Below are 17,095 nucleotides of genomic sequence, written 5' to 3' on the forward strand. Positions count from 1 at the left end.
GCAAACGACTCTGGGGTTGCGGCACTCATCTCGCTTTACTGGCTGAGGGAGCCGACGTTTGTCCGCAGTTTTTCCGGGTCATGTGGCCAGCATGACTAAGCCGCATCTGGCGAACCAGAGCAGTGCACGGAAACGCCATTTACCTTCCCGCTGGAGCGGTACCTATTTATCTACTTGCACTTTGACGTGCTTTTGAACTGCTAGGTTGGCAGGAGCTGGGACAGAGCAACGGGAGCTCACCCCGTCGCAGGGATTTGAACCGCCGACCTTCCGATTGGCAAGCCCTAGGCTCAGTGGTTTAGACCACAGCACCACCCCCGTCACATACCCTGGTACATACAGTGGTAGGGAATGGGAAAACCCTCACCCATTTATTGAATGTTGCACCCTCTTCATAGGGCTTCACCCTCTGTTATGCTCACGAGCCCTTTATCCACATCACTAGCTCATGCTAATAGTGCACCACTTTCTGGGTTTGGCATGGCTCTGTGTTTGACCAGAGGAGGAGTAAAAAAAATATCAGGGGCCAGAACCAGAGGAGCGGGATATTTGCTGCTTTACTTGAGAGCACCTGCCATTTACACTCCACCTTGATCGCTGAATTAATGTGTGTGACACCACACTGGAATTTATAATTTGGTAATGAAATTAATTACAAATCAGAAAAGGTAGGTTCCTCAACCCATAGCCTGTATTATGAAGAATTGGGTCGTTCCCCCCTCCCCGGCTGATTTTGCACAGAATGTGGTGGTAGCAGCATGAAACCAGAGGATGAGGGTGTTGGGGGAGGGAGAGAAAAATACCACACTTCGTTCATTTAACTACCTAGAGTTGTAAACCTTGTTTTTCTTTAATAGCAGACATTCTGAAGCTGAGCATGGTGCTCACTGTAGTGATTGGCATCTAACACAATCTTTAGAATTTTTTATAGACAGCTTCCTTTCTCAAATTCTTTGCAGCAAATGCCTAGTTAAACCTTACTGCCCATCTGTGCCAAAACAAAGCATCGATACCTTAAAACTACAGGTAGGAACGCAGTGCACTGGGAGAAGTAGTCAGAAATTGCTTGTTTTCAGAAACTGGTTAATTCTCTAGACTATGCAATTATGTCTCATGTAAATAATGGGAGATATAATAAAACTATGAATATGTAAAAGTTCAGGGGCAATGCTGCAAGAATTCAAGTTCATTGTTTCAGAGCTCTCTCCCTGCAAAAAAAAAAAAAACCCCAGTTCCAAATGACAACAATTATTCCTGGTATCAAGGATAGTTCAATTAACTATTTCTTCCCACTCACACAATGATCTTTTTGTGCAGCTCCTGTAGAATTAAGTGCAGGTTCACACATTCATTTACATCATGCAATTTCTCTTAAAATGTGTTCTTTATCTCCTTGACATCTGATGGGAAGGTATTCCACAGGGAGGTTTCTGGATTGTGTGAAGGCACTCTAACAACTTTGGATGACAGTCAATCAGCCACTCCTAAGGTGCATTTCTGTATGTTTAATTAACTGGGTTTTTTCCTCTTTAAAAAGGGGGTGTTTAACCTTACAGACCTCTTTGAGCAATTTATAGAAAAGCAGTGAATAAATCCTGTAACAAATAAAGCAAGCAATAATTCTGAATAAACCTAGTCTTTCTGAATGGCCACTCAGCTGGATAAAAAGCAATCTGGAAACAAGAAGTAATAGCAGTCTGGGGGACTCTAAAGGAAAATGGAGATTGACTGCAACACCTTCTGCATACCTGAATAAGTACTGAGACGACATATAAATGGCACCCACATGGAGACCAATAACAAATATGCCCTGCTAAGCATCAAAACTGTTGAGGCAGTTCCAATTCTAACAACATCTGTGTGTAAGAAGAGACAGAAGACCTGAGTTACTATTCAGCAAATGAACCAACATCTGTTTGGCTCCAATGTAGACTTGCACAGACTTTACAAACATTCACTCTGACTGCAGTTCTGTACACATTCACCTATGACCAAACTCCACTGAATTCAACAGGACTTATTTCTGACTACATAATGTAAGATTGTAGTGTAAAAGTGTCGGCATACTAGCCTAGCCTATGGGGAGCAAGGACAGGTATGATTAAGTAGGCTTCTCTCCTAAACACCATTTAAAAATTATTTAAAACAAAAACATAGCTTCTGAGACTAGATATCCAGGTTCTTGACATAGCAAAGCAACTGAAAAGAAAGAAAAAATTGTGGGTTCCTGGTTTCATCTGTCAAGCTATTGTAAAAAAAACCAAAACCCTTGTTTATCCATTTATGATAGTCTGTTATGCGACAATAATGAACTACTATGTTCCCTGCTATATGTCGGTAATATTTCAAATAATGTCTACCTAATGTGAAAGTAACCTTGTCATTTTGAGAGAGATTAAGAGATATAAAAGTTATTTTGGTGAGCAAAAGGTGATGGTTCTCAAACACTTTTCAATTTAAAGAGTTCACACCTTTGACTGAGAGCCATCAAATGATGAAAGGTCATGTATGCATGTGTGAACCAGATCACAATTGACTGCTGTTGCTGAAATTATTTCGGCAGAGATGGATCCTGCTCAAATATGATGGGAATGATTGTAGCTCGGTGGCAGAGTACCATTTTTTGTATACAGAAGATGCTAGGTTCAGTCCCCAGCCTCTCTAGCTAGAGGATCTTACATAGCAAGGCTGAGATAGACCCATGCCTGAAACCTTCAAATCATGGAATCACAGAGATGGAAGAGACCCCATGGGTCATCTAGTCTAACCCAATGCAATACAGGAATATATACCTACAGTATACGGGGATCAAATCCATGACCTTGACCTCATCAGCACCATGCTCCAACCAACTGAGCTAACCAACAAGACTTGGAGAGCAACTGCCAAATCAGAGGAGATGGAACTAGATGGTACGGCAACACCATGCATTCATTGTCATGGAATTCTACTCAGTATTGATCCAGAGCAGAACTCCGACGTATAGTTAGCAGAGTAAAAATTTAAACACGTTGCAGGATTCCCCCCCCAAATAGACCAGAAGCAATTAATATTTCACCCAGCAGAGCTTTACTGCTACTGAATGCAAATGAGCATAATGATCACCAATCCAATACATTCAGGATTGGCCCTGTCCATAAGAAATCCAGTTGCAGCAGACTTAAACAAAACTTCCAATAACTTATAAGAAGTCTAAACCTTAACACTAAGCATACTATGTACAGAACACCACACTAGGAGGAAAAGAAAAAGTGAAACCCAGGTTCCTTCTGGCCTTACTATTATAGTCAGTATGACCTCGACAGAAGGAATAACATAACCAGTTTAATCCAGCTGCACTCAGCTACTCTGAAGGAATAACCCAAACATCATGAACCTTCTGCTTGTTTCTTTCACACAGTGAAGCTCCCAGAACCCTCTTGAATTAAGTAGAATAGGAAAGGTCTCCACACATCAGATCAATACTTTCTGCACTAAGAAATGCAAACTGACATTCATAACCTTGAGATCTGTAATTAAGTGGCAAAGAAAATCCAGATCTCTGGACTATTTGCCATAATTATAATTTTTACAAATAAGAAAACAAAGAAACCCAGAATTTATGGTAGCTAGCTACAAATAAGGTTATGTAATAGTAACATTTTATTCTAATGTTTTTCCTTCAGTGGACAAGTTGCAAAAAAGTGTGTCAATAGTGCTATGTTACAGATGGTTTCATGAGAACATTGTGTTATCCAGTGCTACTTTAAAAGGTAAAGGTAAAGGACCCCTGACAGTTAAGTCCAGTCACAGACGACTCTGGGGTTGTGGCGCTCATCTTGCTTTAAAGGCCGAGGGAGCTGGCGTTTGTCCGCATACAGTTTTTCCAGGTAATGTGGCCAGCATGACTAAGCCGCTTCTGCACAATGGAACACCGAAACTAGAGCAGCGCACGGAAACACCATTACCTTCCCACCAGAGCAGTACCTATTTATCTACTTGTACTTTGATGCGCTTTCGAACTGCTAGGTGGGCAGGAGCTGGGACCGAGCAATGGGAGCTCACCCCGTCGCAAGGATGTGAACCGCCGACCTTCCAATCGGCAAGCCCAAATGGCCCAGTGGTTTAGACCACAGTGCCACCCATGTGGTACTTTAAATAAGATTAATCTGCCTATATGTGCCTTGTAAATTCTGCACAGTTGTCACACTTAATTGTTGATGGTGTCTCACATCTGTACTGATAGGCTATCACCAGAAACTCAATGAATCGGTGGGATGGGCAGCCCAATCCTATGTATGTTTATTCATAAATAAGCCTCACTGTGTTCAACCAGAGTTACTCCTAGGCAGAGTGAATAGAATTGCAGCTCATCAATAGCTTGCATCTGAAAAGCAGACTGAGCAGGCATTTATACATATAAATTAGCATATGCAAATATTGTGTAGCCCTGTGTTCCCATCTTTCTTTCTTTTTTCAGTGCATGTCCTCTTCTTTGGTGATAGATCTGAGTGCCCCCCCCCCCTCCACTGATTACGGACAAAGTTCAAAAGTGAGAAATTTATGCCATCCTGCCTTCAGATTGAGGTCATATCTTCTCCAGAGATGGTATGGTACTTCAAAATAAATAAGGGTGCTGAAATTCAGTGCACAGTTTACCCAAGGTGCAGTGATGATTGGAAAACATTGAAAGGGGGAGGGGCAATTTGACATCTAAGATTGCAATTCTATACCTATTTATCTGATTTATCTGATTATCTCAATGGGACTTATTCCTGAATAAGCATAAGCAGGGCACCCTGCCCTGCATGGAAAAAATAGATTGTGGGTTAATTGATTAAAGCTTGCAGTCCTAGATATTCCAACTGCTAATTAGTTCTTTCTTCTTTTTTTGCAGGATGTGCAAAGCAAGCATGGTGACTGGCAATATTAAAGATGTAGGGAATAATGAAACTGAGAAAAAAATATCCCATTGATGCAGGATTCTAAATCCATGCAAAATGAGTGATGAAGAGTAAACAAAGCATATATTTACAAACTGGGGTTGAAAATATCCACCAACCATTAATCAACAAAATTAATCAGTAAGAAATCATTTATAATCAATTATTTTGAGACTTAAGGAAGACGTGAGGGCTATTTTGTTTTTGGTAGGTTACTATAAGTGTGAGTGAAAGATAAATGTCCTATCCAGTTGAATTGTTAGAAGAAAGTCAGTTCCAGGAGACATTTCACTCCTAATTCTCTCACTGGCTTTGATGTAAAACAGATGTGGTAGAAAAATATTGTTAAGTGTTAGTCATTAACTTAATTGTATTACCTAGAACTGAACTGAGAGATAAACAGAAAGTCCCATATGATCATTTAATCAATGACAAGATAAAAATAAATGGGAAGATGATAAATATGAGAAAGCTTGCTCACTGAGGCTACTGTCTTATGCACACTTATCTGAAAGTTAACCCCATTGTAAACATACATACTGTTGCACTAGTAATTAAAATCCAGGAGGGAAGAGAAAATAGGAATAAGTGCAGAGCTATTTTGATGACTGGATCCCCCCCCCCATCATAATGGAATGGCATATTTCAATCTGAATGTTCCATTTGAACCTTATTTTTAAATTCTGGGTATTAAATTTTATTTATATGATAAAATATAGAAGTTCAAATGCTAGAAAAAGCTACACTAAAATATTGCTTTTCCTTCTACTAATAAATGGTAGCTTTTAAAATTATAAGTTATAGCACAGTTTCATTAGTACACTATCTTGAAAAGACATATATATGAATTTTAACAATTCTTCACATTACCAAAATGTAATCAGTCAGTTGAAAAACAGATGGTCTAAGTGATGCCCCCTCTTTTTATAATGTGCTTATTTGTGCTAGCTGACTTCCATTTCAAACACTGTGCCATAATGGGCTGAGGATATTGGATGTTGTAACTAAGGAAAACTGCTTAAGAATTTTAAAAAATGAACTCAGCATGAATATTCAGAAAATCTTATTCTGAATTCTTGATCCCAGAAATAGGAACAAATAGATTTTTGCTTAGCTAAGCTATCTGACTATGTTTCATCAACACTTGATATTGGCATCAGTAGACTTCCTAAGAATTATGGATGTTTATGTAGCACCTTTCACTGCATCTGCTTCTTCAGAGCGGCATATATCAAACCTTTGATGTGCATCATCCACCAAATCCTTTCACTTCCTTCCTGAAGTGATTTACAATGAATTCTTAGCCATACTTATTGACTGCATCAGGATTCAAGCACGTACCAGCGCTGCTAATCTTCTGCTTTTGGTTTTTGTTGCGAGCGAGATTCATCTGCTCCTGTTTTCTCTAATGTTAGAATAGCACATTCGGAATGTTAATAACAATGAGAAGGTGGCAGTCGAATGAACGATGTCTCTGAATTGTTTTTGATTGTATAACAAGTGAGGAGGAAAGCCTCCTGTTTTCCCATTTGGTATGTAATGAGCAATATATACACAATCATAATATCAAAGCAATAATAATAAATAATAATAATAATAGTAGATTAAGTAGATTAGCACTGGGCATGAAGCACCAAAAGAGAGTAGTTAATAAAAATAATTCAATAATAAAATAATAAAAATAATTCGCAAAAATGAAACAAACTGGAGGACGCTGAGGTTTTAAGGGACAGTACCTGTCAATCAAACTTGCTACATGCTTCCCCCCCCAGCAACCACGAAGGGTCCTATTACACTCACTCCTTCTCCACCAACACCACCCCCAACCCTGGAGATGTCTTTAACCCCTTCCGCAACCCTCGCTCTCCTTGATTGGAGAACGCGCTTTTTCAGCTAATTAATCTACACAAATCATTCAGTGGCATCGTTCTGGACTTCTTAGAACACTGCAGGCATAAAACGCAATAAAATACGGCAGCACATTAAAAATAACAAGATGTAGGTGGAGGATTTGACTGAGGAGGTCAAGGTTTCTCAGCCATAAAGCTGGTTCTCCTTGGACCAATGCCTACCTCATGTGTATGTTGTGAGGGATACTATGGGATTATGCTGTGTGTGTTACCTAAGTCCCTCTGAGAGAGTGGGAAGACATAGATAACAAATACCTACAATAATATTCTTGTCCATCACAGTGTTGCACTTTGAATATCTAGATTTGGATGCTGAGGTTTGTGAAGGCATATCGTGCTTTCCATTCAGGGTCCTCCAATTTGCATTGTAATAGAGGTCCTCTGTATTTTGAACACTCTTTAAGCTGCTTATATATCTTTTAACAGGCCTTCCGTAACTATCCCGGGTTAATACCATTCTGACCCCAATCAGAATTGAGCCTATAAATTCTTCGGCACACTTTTAATCATACAAATAAGCTACTTTGCCACTTGGTTTGCTCCTGCTATCAGATCCGAATGGGAAACTATATGAACCTTTCTCATTACCTTATTAGACTATTTCAGAGTTTTAATCTTCCCAAGCTGCTCTTCAGTTACGTTGGCTGATTCATGAAGTCTGCTTTGACATGCAGTACAGTACTGTTCACTTATAATCTAGGTGCCAGAAAAACTATGACCTCACCTTTGCCCATTTGCCCATTCTGATTTTCCTTCCCAACTGAGGCCTTGCTGCACGTTGTTGTTGTTTAGTCGTTTAGTCGTGTCCGACTCTTCGTGACCCCATGGACCAGAGCACGCCAGGCACTCCTGTCTTGCACTGCCTCCCGCAGTTTAGTCAGTTTTTAAGTATAAACACTGACAGCTGGGAAACACTGGCCTGCGAGCGCTCCAGTTGGAGAACATGCACTATAACAGTACCATCTGCTAGTACAACAGACCAGCAAGGGATCATTTCTAGCACAGCAGACCAGCAAGGGATCATTTCTCCACCTCGCATGCATAAGGGCATGACAAGGGGTGCTCCCTGCTGAGCTGTGCAGGTGGCTAAGAAGATTAAGAAATGGGTGCTCTCTATGGGGAGGGAGATCACCACTCTACCCCTAAGAATGCTCCATTGGTTGGCTGCCCCAACACATCTGGGAGACTTGCGAGCATCAGGCGCAGTCCGACCAAGCGGCCAGCACTCTCCTCCAGGCGTCGGGTGAATCGTTCCCCTCCCCTGCCAGCTTCTCTCTTGATTATTCCTCTTCTAGCAAATATTCCCTGTTCTCAGTCTCTCCACTCATTGCAGCTCGATTCCCGAAGGGCAGGGTAGTTGCTGGGACCTGAATCCGTAGCTGAATCTGACTGCCCATCAGTTAGCGTTCCTATTATGCCAAGGCAAGTTATGTACCTCATGATCATATTTTATCAAATAATGCTAATCTCTTACTAATAGTCCTTGGAAGCTTACACCATTAAAAATTTGTTAGTTTTAAGGTGCTAGGTTGCTTTTAATAGCTCAGGGTTCATCTTCTCTCTTTTTTTTCCAATTCTCTTGCTGAGTAGCTTTCGTTTTGTTTTGTTTTCCTCTGTTAAAAGCTTAAGCGTGAGAAATGAAAACTGAGATCATGAATGATGAAATAGGAAGTCATCTCTATGTCAGCAATTATTATTATTCAAAATGTATCAGACAGCCAGAAAAGCAATATAGTTTCTCATCCGTAGTCTCCATCTGTCTACCTGTGCCTGTCATCTTACAAAATATAATTGTTGCTTCTTAGGATTATGTAATGCAATGTCAGAAGAGCTGACATGTTGTTTACATATGTAGGGAGTTAGATTGCCTCTCAGCTAAAGATACAAAGCAACAACATGTAACGGTTAATAGGCATTCATTTGTTAAGGCTGACTGCTACCAATGGGTGCCCTGGAAAAATAATTGGAAGAATGCATTGCTTTTACTACAAAGAGATAAAGTGCAGAATTATCCTTTTAATTTGTGCCATTTGAAAGGGAGGAATTTGGAAACACCGCTGTGTCAATTGCCTCGAATTCAAGATGCCACCGGTCTTCTTTCAGTTGAAAGAAATATGACTCGGCTTTTTCTCATTTTGTTCATATGAGGATGAGTAAATCCTGCCCTCCAAGAAATTTCCCACAAAAAAGCAGATACTACCAAATTCATTCGTAACTTTGTCTTAGGCTTTATTTCAGTTCTGCAGATGTGAAAGAAAAACTGGATTTTCAAGAGTGCAGGAGTTTAGTTTCTTTATAAAAAAAACACTAAATGAAAATTTTGGAAATAAGCATAAGCAATGAGAAAACAGGAAAGAACAAATGAGTAACAACCCAACTTTGGCACTGAGCTCAGCTCCTGCCCCAAATCTACTATCACTAACCACAAGGAATCTGCAGCTCCACATTTCAATTTGGCACCTGAGTCCGAACCTGGGAAAACTGGCAGAAAATAGTAAAACTGCCAATATAGGAATGTCATTGTACAAATCTATGTTGCAGTCACATTTAGAATACTGTGTACACTTCTGGTCACCTCACCTCAAAAAGGATATTGCAGAGTTGGGAAAGGTTTTAACGTAAGAATGACTATGTGCACCCAAAGCTTTCTCCAAATGGGGCAATATTGTTGTTGTTGTTTAGTCATTTAGTTGTATCCGACTCTTCGTGACCCCATGGACCATAGCACGCCAGGCACTCCTGTCTTGCACTGCCTCCCGCAGTTTAATCAAACTCATGTTCGTAGCTTTGAGAACACTGTCCAGCCACCTCTTCCTCTGTCGTCCCCTTCTCCTTGTGCCCTCAATCTTTCCCAACATCAGGGTTTTTTCCAGGGAGTCTTCTCTTCTCATGAGGTGGCCAAAGTATTGGAGCCTCAGCTTCAGGATCTGTCCTTCCAATGAGCACTCAGGGCTGATTTCCTTCAGAATGGATAGGTTTGATCTTCTTGCAGTCCATGGGACTCTCAAGAGTCTCCTCCAGCACCATAATTCAAAGGCATCAATTCTTCGGTGATCAGCCTTCTTTATGGTCCAGCTCTCATTTCCATACATCACTACTGGGAAAACCATAGCTTTAACTATATGGACCTTTGTCGGCAAGGTGATGTCTCTGCTTTTTAAGATGCTGTCTAGGTTTGTCATTGCTTTTCTCCCAAGAAGCAGATGTCTTTGAGTTTCATGACTGCTGTCACCATCTGCCGTGATCATGGAACGCAAGAAAGTAAAATTTCTCACTGCCTCCATTTTCCCCCCTTCTATTTGCCAGGAGGTGACGGGCCCAGTGGCCATGATCTTGGTTTTTTTGATGTTGAGCTTCAGATCATGGATCACTGCCTCGTCATGGCAAAGGGGCTTGAATAACTCTGGGAAGCTAAGAGCTATGCCATGCAGGGCCACCCAAGACAGACAGGTCATAGTGGAGAGTTTTGACTAAATGTGATCCACCTGGAGCAGGAATTGGCAAGCAACTCCAGTATCTCTGCCAAGAAAACTCCATGGACAAAAACAACAGGCATATAAAAATGGGGCAATAGGGTGCAGCAAAGAAACATGGCTTAATACACTTCAGGCTTTTTTTCTCTAGACACCGTCCCTAAAGCTAAAGACATATGTTGGATTGGCCATTTCCCACACCCTCTAGCGCCTGGGATGTGCTTCCTTTGTACTCAGAGTTGCACGTTGAGCTGCCCTTTCTGCCATCTGGTTCCCTAATATAGCCTCTGTATTCTCGTGCTACCCCAATCTATAAAGATCAATGAAGTATGTAGATCTTAGTCCCAACTGCAAACTGCTTATATGCACATTCTCAATGGTTTTACCACCTTCCAATTGGATTCTCAGACCCGCAAGCTTTAACAAGTTAACAAAATAATTTCCAAAGTAACTTAGATTTTTATTTTTCAGTGCAGTCCATTACCTTTACAGTAAGTTAGTTACTGTAAGTTAGTAACTTTACACTAAGTTAGCCTATTACTAACTATGCTTTTCCCATATAATATGCATGCATTAAACAGCAACTAAAACCTGGACATGCTTTGAATCATATACGGCTTCTCAGTTACCGTAGTCTAGAACTGTCTGATGAATGAGTTTAAGAATATTTTACTACTGTATATAAATTTATGGGGCCAACTTTTTATGTTAGGTGGTATTGCGTGATGAGCTATGATAAATTTTCTGTGTATAGTCTAATTGTATAAAAACACTATTTTATTTTGAAAAACAACCCCTCCCCTTTTTGTTCACCAGTCAATTACAATGTAGCAACTCTGAGGCTTCTTAGACAAAATACAAAATCTCTCAGCACACAAAAAACTATCGTGTAAGGGATTCAACGTAGCAATATACTTCATATGCTACTTTTCAATGGTTCTCTCCTGCGTTGAAAAAACCTTCAAGTATGCAACCACCCCACCCAGTGTCTACAGCAGGCATCCCCAATCTACAGCAGGCATCCCCAAACTGCGCGCTCCAGATGCTTTGGCCTACAACTCCCATGATCCCTAGCTAAGAGGACCAGTGGTCAGGGATGATGGGAATTGTAGTCCAAAACATCTGGAGGGCCGAAGTTTGGGGATGCCTGGTCTACAGTTTACACTTATGTAGCTCAACAAAAGCGTTTATTATCAAACTATGCTGATTTTTGTAATGTTATGACATTGATTGAGGCTCTGATTTGTTTTTCTTAGAGTCACCAAAGTGCAGAAGGGACTGGATTCAGAATTCCTTGTTGAGACTCAAGATGGCTTTTTAAAATTACACAGCTTTTATAACAGTTACAAACTTTCTGAAGCCTCAAAGTTGAGAGAAAGCGTTTTCATTTACATGTGGTTTAAAGGCTTACTCCCAATGCTAAACAATTGGCAGATGCTTGATTCAGTGTGGTAATTTTGCAAAGCAAAATTGGTTTACAATTTAAAATTACATTAGTGTGCGGAGGTGTTAATACTAGGCTGCCTTCACGCACACTTTGACAGTGGTTGATTTATGAATTTCTCTCTTTTTCTTTAGAAGGTCAGAGTGAAAGATTCTTTTCTACAGCCAGAACTTTGAAATACAATTTAATAACACAACTTTGTATACTTCATTGCTTTATTGAAAGTGCAGAGACATAGTTTGGGCTTGGCGGGGGCAGGGGGGCAGAAAAGAAGTGGCACAACTACTGAAGTCTATCTCCTTGTCAGCCAGCTGCATCAGTCATGCTTCCTGCAGAGTAAACACAAAAGACTGGAAGCTGCATTCAAAGAAGAGAGAAGGCAAATACTGTACAATGCTTGGATTGGAACTAGAATAGTCATGCTTTAGATATGACTAAGATGCCAATTGACTGCAATGTGAGAGCCAGTGTGGTGTAGTGGTTAAGAGCGGTAGACTTGTAATCTGGGGAACTGGGTTCGCATCTCCAGCTCCTCCACATGCAGCTGCTGGGTGACCTTGGGCTAGTCACACTTCTCTGAAGTCTCTCAGCCCCACTCACCTCACAGAGTGTTTGTTGTGGGGGAGGAAGGGAAAGGAGAATGTTAGCCGCTTTGAGACTCCTTTGGGTAGTGATAATGCGTGATATCAAATCCAAACTCCTCCTCCTCCTCCTCCTCCTCCTCCTCCTCCTCCTCTTCTTCTTCTTCTTCTTCAATGGTTCTGAAACATGACTTGATTATGCAACCCTTTGGATGTAAGAAGCTCACCAGAGGTTTGCAATGGTGTGGGCTGAATTGTATGATTTACTTACCCTCTCCCTACACCCAACGTCACCTGAACACTACTGACATTTCTATTCCACATGAGCCATGTTGATCCTAGGACTATTAACTCTTTTAAAATGGTTTCTTTGCTTGTCCTCTCTCTTTTCCTCGAAGAACAGCCTTTTCTGACATGAAAAAGGGCCGTGAATGTTGATCAACACACAACCACGAATATAAGAGGAAATTAACAGTGTATACTTCGCAATGTTGCAGGGGTGGGAGGTGGTTAGGTAGGGAGAAGGAATTTCTTTGGTCTGCTTGTTGTCCATTACGATGCTGAGGTTAACAATTGTGGTGGTGGTGGAATGGAAACCCAAGTGGGGGGAAGAGAATAAAGTATGCAGGAAAAGGAAGACGGTAGAAGAGACACCTAGACATACAAAGGATATACAGTGGTACCTCGACTTACGAACGACTCGACAACCGAATTTTTCGACTTACGAATGGGGGGTAATGGCCGCGTGCTTACGAATGTCTTGACATCCGGAAAAAAACGGTGGCGGTTTTAGATAGGGATTTTTCGACTTACGAATTTTTAGCTAGGGTTGCTTTGACTTACGAATTTTTCCATTTTCAATGCATTCCTATGGGAAATCACGTTTCCAATGGCATTTTTCGACTCATGAATTTTTCGACTTACAAAGGTGCCTTCAGAACGGATTAAATTCGTAAGTCAAGGCACCACTGTAGACAGAACCATCTTAGCGTCTAGTGAGGTCACTACCTTGTTCACATTGAGAAACTATTCTTAAACGGAATAGTTCAGTTGGTAGGGCTTGAGGTTTTTAATCTCAGATTTGTGGCTTTGACCAAAGAGTGTATTCTGGATTCTGTGCTTCTGTGAAATGTCCCCAGGGACCCAAGTGAGAACTGCCCCCCCCTCAACCACTGAGTCAAGTTAGATGCCCATTCAAGGAATGCAATATACAACATCTTAGTGCTGTTCTCTGCCTATTATATTGTATTGTATTGTGGCTGTGAAGCTTCATGACACTGACTGGTTGAACTGGTGCAGGCTTGTGGAATGTCCATGACTGTTTAGAAGATAAAGCCCTTGGCGTTTAAATATTTTGAATCCAGGATCTGTGAGAAGGGAATACTTGCCTATTTTGTCTGATATTAAAAACCCCCCAGGCATCGAGCCACCCCACCCCCCAGGCTATTGTATGAGGACGCGTTTGGAGTGGAAGGCAAGCAAGCAAGCAAGCAAGCGGGGGAAGAGGTGGAGGCCTAAGGAAAAAGGCTTGGCAGTTGTGGGCTACAGATCTAGACTCTCCTGGGCCTTGCAGGAGCATATACAAGGGATAATTCAACCACCTTTGGCTTCTGCAACCACTGATCTGGCAAACCTGAGGAGCCAATAAGGTGAAGAGGTATTTGGATGGCACAAGAAGCTGAATTTTATGTCCTGACTGGAACTAATTCTGTTGCAGGGTTGGCTGCTGGCAAGGGCAGCTATCCCATTTCGCAGGTGAAACAGGAAGGCCAAAGCCTCACTTACTGGGCTCATGTGGCAGCAGGTTCCAGTGAGTTCTCATGGAGCTCTGATGAGATCTTGCTGGTAGTGTCACCCTCCCATCAGATGTCAATGAACTAAACAACTACCTGACTTTTAGAAGACATCTGAAAGCAGCCCTGTTTAGGGAAGTTTTTTAATGTTTGATGTTTTCTGGTATTTTTAATATTTTGTTGTAAGCTGCCCAGAGTGGCTGGGGAAATCCAGCCAGTTGAGCAGGATCTAAATATATTATTACTATTATTATTATTGCGGGACCCAGGTGGCGCTGTGGGTTAAATTACAGAGTCTAGGGCTTGCTGATCAAAAGGTCAGCGGTTCGAATCCCTGCAGTTCGAAAGCACATCAAAAAAGTGCAAGTAGATACCCTGTTTCTCATATTTTAAGACATACCCATAAAATAAGACACAGCAGGATTTTTAAGCATTCAAGGAATATAAGCCATACCCCGAAAATAAGACATAGTGATAGGCGCAGCAGCAATGCCGGCTGTGGCAGGAGGAGGAGGAAAAAAATAAGACATCCCTTGAAAATAAGCCATAGTGTGTTTTTTTGAGGAAAAAATAAATATAAGACATGTCTTATAATATGAGAAACACGGTAAATAGGGACCGTTCCGGCGGGAAGGTAAACGGCATTTCCGTGCGCTGCTCTGGTTCGCCAGAAGTAGCTTTGTCATGCTGGCCACATGACCCGGAAGCTGTCTGCGGACAAACGCCGGATCCCTCTGCCTATAGAGCGAGATGAGCGCCACAACCCCAGAGTCGGACACAACTGGACCTGATGGTCAGGGGCCCCTTTACCCTTTACTTATTATTATTATTATTATTATTATTATTATTATTATTATTATTAATTTATTTACAGTATTATTATTGATAATTCTACAGCCTTACATTGTTCTATATTGGTTCTATTCACAAACACTTTAATATGGAAACAATGGCATATCTTCCAAATGGTAGTTTAAAACTATAAACCAGCTTGCAAAGGTGCCTTGTCACGCGATTTTTTCCCTCTCAGGAGTAATTTGTATACACTTCCTGGATTTTATTCAGATACAAAATTTGCATTTAGATTGGACTCTTTTGAGGGAAAAAACAGCACAGGAATCTTATGATTTCTTTTTACCTTAATGCAGCAACAATTGCAATGATTGCCTGTGGCTGGAAACCATTAAGCATATCTAATTGTGATTCAATTTCCCCCACTCACCTCGGATAGGTCAGCAGGCATCAAAGATTATTTTCAACCAGCCACCACTCAAGTCACATATCAGGCTGAAAAGGTCAAGAATATCATGTTTTGCGTTCATTAGAGAGTGGGTAGTGTTATTGTCTTGTGTTCCCAGAGTATATTAAACAGCCAACACTCTAGCATGGGCCTACCCTTCCAAGGCATATATATTTAAAGCAGAGGTCTGCTCTGATCTTTGCCTCTCCAGGCAAGCTGTTGGTTGGGGAGAGAGATGGGACACCAGAGAAAAAAAGAAATAAAAGGTGTGGCAGAGAGAGGGGTGGTGGCGGCTCTGACATTGCCCACAGTTGTCAAACAGATAGGGATGGAACTGGAACCTACAACTCAGATTCCAGAGTAGACTCTGACTAGAAACAGGTGGGTCATGACCTGTTTGTTTGAATGAAACTTTATTTGGGTCAGCCATCGGCCATAGCAATAAAACAACAATATGATATACAAAGAATAGAAATAAAAAGTCAATTATGTAAAATTCATTTGAGGGTTTTTGTAAGGGGAAGAGAATACAGAGAGCCCCCTCCCATCATAAAGAGCAGTTCTTCCACCAGCAGCAATGCCAGCAGGGAGGGGGAGGAGTCGAGTGAGGAAGGAGGAAGGAGGATGCAGGGCTCTGGCAACACAGAAAAGCCCCTGCTACCCATGCGGGAGGAAGAAAGAGAGGGGGAAAGAGGGGAGAAGGAAAACATGGAGAGGAGGCCTTTTGTCCCTCCGGTTCCAGAATTATGCAGGAGAAGGCGGGGAAGAAGGTTTGGCGTTCCGAGACTCTTATGCTGGAAGAGGACGAGGAGCGCGCCATTCCCAGATTCTGCCTCGGAGTAGGAAGACATGTTCTGTACACCCATTCCACTGTAAATAGACTGCACCTAATAAAAACTGTCTAAAGGCAAGAATGTGGAGCGTCGTTACTCTAGAGTAGTCGCAACAACAGCCTCTGACAGTTTTGAATCAATAGTCAAATAGTGGATCTTATTCTTGTTTTTATATGCTACTGGTACGGAGTTTCCAGAAGGGTCGCTCTCTGCATCACTTCCATTATTACTGGTAAAGAAGTCAGAATGGTGGGCTAACATCTTCCTACATGTTGGAGTCAGTGGGGTGGCAATGGTGTGAGGTGGATTAATAGATGGGCAGTTCAATGGGGTGAGTTGCCTTTCGACATCCATGTCACTACCAGCACCAAGATGACGTGTCAGAGTTGTTGCTTTCAAGTCAGCTAATTTCCCCCTCAGATTAATGGGTTCCATTTTTGTAGTTTCCTCCCTAGGAGTGTGCTTTGGCTCTTCGTTCCTGGCAGGGCTGACAGATTTACAACATTTGGAATGTAACGTTTTTTTGGTTCTTATCTGTGGGGTCATGACCATTTATGACTTTCCCAGAGAGGGGGTCACGAACTGACGCTTCCCTAAAGACTCTTAACAGTTTGAATGTAATGAGATTGCCATAGGATTTTTCTCATTTGGGTGAGTCTTTCAGGGGATCATGACCTGTATCGGATCAATGGTCCACTTCAGAATCATCCACTCTGTGGAATGAAAACACATACAGTCATATGATACACAACAATCCTATGACTGCAGACGGGGAATGAATCTCCCAATGCTTGCCTGAGTCCAGGGGAGCATCTGCGGAGTGAACAGAGTCTGTTCCCAGGCTTTTCACCTGCCTCAGGTGTTCACCCTTGGCTGACCTATGATAGAGCTCTGGGTCA

Source organism: Zootoca vivipara, chromosome 13 (assembly GCF_963506605.1).
Source record: "Zootoca vivipara chromosome 13, rZooViv1.1, whole genome shotgun sequence".
Taxonomy (NCBI): domain Eukaryota; kingdom Metazoa; phylum Chordata; class Lepidosauria; order Squamata; family Lacertidae; genus Zootoca; species Zootoca vivipara.